A 4881-nucleotide genomic window follows, 5' to 3' on the forward strand; every position below is an offset into this window, starting at 1 on the left:
GGCGCGGAGAATGGCTGTCGCCCGTGACGCCCAGAATCTTTCATATCGTTGACCTGAAGTTGGACCGGACATGGACGTGGTGCTCGCCGCGCGAAATAGATGCTGGTCCTCCTTGGATCGGCTATTCGCGGGATGTCTATCCTTCAGAATCGTGCGGACAAGCCTCCTTGAGTTACCAGTGGGACTCGGGCGACTCGACTCGTGACGCGCCCAGGCTCCCGCGCTTCTTCGCGTCTCCCGCTAGCGCAATACAGTCATTTCCCAGAAATGAAGTCCATTTTCGTGTGCGAGTTCAATGGCACTTGAATAGCGCGATCGTGGTAGCAGCAGCTGTGTGGCGTGTAATGTAGCGTGTGCGGCGGACTAGGGGGTATCAATACCAACGGGGAGGCTAGCGCGGTGCTGGATGGCGATGCGTGGGGAGGCGGTTATTCACGGGGAATGAACGCAGGCCTGATGACTGGACGCTGCCAATGGCGCCGGGAATATCCCCGAATGGCGCTGCGCGCGTCCCGATTCGGGAGGCTGGGAGCGCGCCACCAGCCCGGCTGGACAGCGCGCCGGTCACGGTGCCAACCTGAGTGGCGGAGATGGATGTTGGATATAATTAGTAAACCTATTATCATTAGCAACAGATGGGTGTTAATCTCGCTCGACGCACCAGAAGGGCCAGAACTCGACATTAGAATGCGCGCCAAGCTTGGAGAAGGCACCCTCGAAGGCGGTGTGCGAGGAGAGGCTAGCTCGCTGCGAAATATGCCGGTGTTTAACCACGACGAACTTGGGCTTCCACAATTGAGTTCCCGCTAGAGCCATGAATAAACAGCAAGACTGAAGTCTGCAAATGAAGACGGCAGCAGGTACAGCAATATAATCGCGACCGGGTTCGAGTCTCCGTTTGGCTTGAAGAGTAGCCACGGTTCCCCGGCGGGCTGCGTGCGATCCCCGCGACCCCAAGTGACGAACCAGCCCCTCGCGATTGCCTTCTTCGCGAGTGTGCTGATAAGATAGGATGGAGCGACGCCAAATCAAGGCAGATCTGGAGCTGCGGCGCGTCTCCTGTTGACAGCACACCGCCGGGCCAACGCGCAATCGCTCGTTGGCGTTCGCCTGCTTCTACTTCATGTCGACACGTCTGTTCGCTGCTCGGGCCGTGTCGCCGCGAGTCATTTGTGGGCGCCAAACACGGCCCGGGGAGCAGTTAGTCACGTAGCATTAAAATTTGGCTAGCGCGGCCCTGGTTGCCAAACAGGATGTGGCGCGACAGCTGTGGTGCCTCGAGCCTGACGAGAACGACAAGGCAGCGTGAAATCTGAAACGAGCATGGTAGGGTTAATAGGATTTGTAATGAATATAGTGCTCCAAATACCTACCTTGCAATCGCACTCAACAGCAGTTTCAAAACGAGAGATTAGGAGAACGTCCTTGTGTACCGGTACGTTGGCAGTGTGTCCTCGAGGCGTTTGTGGGCGTCAGATCCGGGCCTAGGCTCAGGGTGTCGACCATACTACTGGCACCCCTGCTCCACATGAAGTTGAACCAGACGCTTTGTTGAATGGGATCGTGTCTTCCTAAAGAAGATGATTCAGGAGAAACCAACAGACGACGCGTGAGTCAGACATACGGCATACGGGACGGTATCCAAGTTGGGGACTGCTCCTGCCCGAAGGGGACGTTTAGGGTTGCCGCGCGTCCAGGACCAGTACCACAGCAGCCCCGAAAGCGGATAACAATGACGATGCCCGAACAGCGCACCCGGAAACGCCCACGGGCACGCCTCCCGGGCCCAGTACACAGCCCGGCCCACGCTGATGAATGCGCTTCTGTAATGTTCCCGAGAAGCCACTGCGGTCTGCAGCGAGGCGACGTCGACCCTTCCGTGGGCGCCAATCGCGCCCTCGTCTTCCCAGTCGAATTCTTCATATTATGCATAGCCCAACACGCGGCAGCCCAGCAGACGATCGCCAGCACACGCCCACAATGGCGATGTCAGGCGCGCGAGTCATCGAGAAGCCGCAAGGATCCGATTTAGCTTTTTTTTTTTTCGAAAAGACGAAGAAGCGCTCTTCGCCGTCGCCATCCCGTTCAGGGTCGCCTGTCTCCACCGCCCGTTGCTCGCCGTGCGCCGAGCCCCGGGGGCACGTAGCAAGGGCCGCCCCCCGCACCAACGTTTGCTGCGAGCATGAGGATCTGATGCAGGTTGTTGATGCGCACGTGTCTGGCGGGTTTGATCACCGTGATTCCCGGTCTACCGTAAGTTGTCAGCGGACGGCTACGGGCGGCGCCGCTCCGTGCACGAGGCATGTATACGAAATTATACAAATCCCGCCGATTGCCTGGTGCACCATTGAGAAAATAAATGAGTGGAAGAAGCAGCAGGACCAGGTAAGGTAATAACACTGTTATCCAAATCAACTCAGAAGAAGTCCTTCTGACTCAAGGGCAAGGTTGACATATTCACATTTAGTGCAAAGATAATCATATTAATGTTTGAATATAATATATTCCATAGTCATACCAGGGTTTGTGCCAAAAAATGGGCCCTGAAGTAGGATTTATTTATGAATAAATAGTTGACAAAAAAAAAGATAACAAATAAAACTCCAGGAAAATAGACTTGTAAGGGCAACCCCGGAGGCCTGAGATCAAGGTCCTAGCAGGGGAGGATCCAAAGGCGTGAACATTGGTAAGCGAATACAAATGAAGCTGACCTAGCAGGGGAGGATCCAAAGAGAAGAAACTCTAAGGGTCCGCCTGCTAGGTAGCTGACTATATACTGCTTGTCCGTAGCTGCCGCTGTCGGGCACAGAAGGCTTGGGCGGCGTCGCAGGCGAGGTCCCAGGGCGACCGTCGGGAGGGCGTTGACGGATTGGTGATTGTGCGGGCGAGATGGAGGGCCGGACCGGAGACGGAACCGGAGTCGGACCGGAATCGGAGGCGTCTCCGAGGGGCCGAAAGGGAGGTTCCCCTGACATCACCCCCCTTTGAATGCGGCGTCCCGACGCATAGACCGGAACGGAATCGAGTCGAAGGTCGGAGGCGATGTGTCGTGGCTTGCCAGGGTACTTACGATAGAACTCCGCAATTTTCTCCGGGCGAAGACGCGGTCGAAGCGGACCCATTGGTCGTGCGATGCGTCGTAGCCTTTCCATCTGACGAAGTAGTTCAGCCGTTTATACCTCACCCTTGCGTCCAGGATTTCCTCTACTTCCCACTCCGGGACTCCGTCCTCGAGGTCCGGAGGGGGCTGGTCGTAGCCGGGGCGTCCGTCGAAGGGGTCGTCCTGAGCGAGCTCGAGCTTGACGACGGGGAAGACCGGGTGGAGCTTCGAGTAGCGCGGGAGGGAGGTCGAGCTTGTAGGCACCTTTGCTGATCTCCGCGACTATCTTGAACGGTCCAAGGCGGCGATGGGAGAACTTTTCCGAGGGGCGAGTCGTCCTGATGTCAGAGGCATCCAGCCAAACACGGTCGCCAACCTTAAACTCCGGAGACGGAGTCCGTCTCCGGTCGTAGTAGCGCTTGTACTCCTCTTTGGCCTTAGTGAGCGGCCTTGGCTTCAGCAACACCAGTGGCGATCCGGTCGCGGAACTCGTTCACTGACTCCATGGCGGAACGGACTCCGGGTTCGAAGCCCATGCGGGAGCCGTCCCGTGTCCGTCATGAAGGGGACCTGCTGCGTGGAGGAGTGAACGTGGTTGTTGTAGGCGAACTCCGCGGCCGGAATCAGCTCATCCCAGTCGTCCTGCTGGTAGTTGGTGAAGATCCGCAAGTACTGCTCCAGCTCCTGGTTGACGCGCTCTGTCTGACCGTCTGTCTGCGGGTGGTACGCGGTAGACGTGGCGGGCTTGAGGCCGATTAGACGCCAAAGTTCTCGGGTGAAGTCCGCGATGAACTGCGAGCCGCGGTCGGAGACGTACTTCTCCGGAGTCCCATGGTGCCGCCAGACATTCCGGTAGTAGAGGCGGGCTGCCCCTACTGCATCGACCGTCGTATGACACTCTGAGAAGTGGGCGCGCTTTCCGAGGGTGTCAACGACGACCATGATCGCGTCGTACCCATGGGCTTCGGGAAGCTCTACGATGAAGTCGACGGAGACGGTATGCCAGCGTTCCGGGGGCGTTTCCGTGGGGTGCAGCTCTCCGTGGGGCAGTCTCCGGAGTGCCTTGGTGCGACAGCACAAGTCACAGGTCGCAACATACCGGCCGATATGGCGAGACATCTGAGGCCACCAGTAGTTCCGGGAGACCAACTCCAGGGTCTTGAAACGACCTGCGTGTCCGGCGACTCGGGTGTCATGGCAGAGCTCGATGATGCGTCTCCGGAGGTCCTTGTCTTTTGGTACGACGATCTTTCCTCGGAAATGGAGAAGACCGCCGGAGACGGCCCATTCGTCAGAACGTGAGGAGCGGGGGCCTCGAGCTTGACCTTGAACCTTAAGAAGTTGCCGGGCCGCTAGTGCGACGGGCTCCTCCAGGTCAGGCTCACCGGAGAGGGCATCACGGATGTCACGGAGGAGTTCAGAGCCGGGACTGGAAACGGAAACGCCCTCGAGTGCGCGGACGTGGAAGAGTTCAGGCCGCAGAAGGACGACATCGGAGTTGTCGGAATCGACTCCATGGTCGGGTCTCCGGGAGAGGGCGTCAGGCCGACCCATATCGCGGCCAGGCTTGTGGTGCAGCGTGAAGTCGAACCGGGAGAGGTACAGAGACCACCGGGCCTGTCTCCGGTTGAGGTGCTGCGTCTTCCTGAAGTACTCCAAATTCTTATGGTCAGTCCAAATCTCGACAGGGTGCGCGGCGCCCTCGAGGAAGTGTCTATACTCCTCGAGTGCGCGGATGATCGCGAGCATCTCCTTGTTGTGGATTTCGTAGTTGCGCTGGA

Source organism: Mycena indigotica, assembly GCF_014461135.1.
Source record: "Mycena indigotica strain 171206Taipei chromosome Unknown Mind.scaff0007, whole genome shotgun sequence".
Classification (NCBI taxonomy): Eukaryota; Fungi; Basidiomycota; class Agaricomycetes; order Agaricales; family Mycenaceae; genus Mycena; species Mycena indigotica.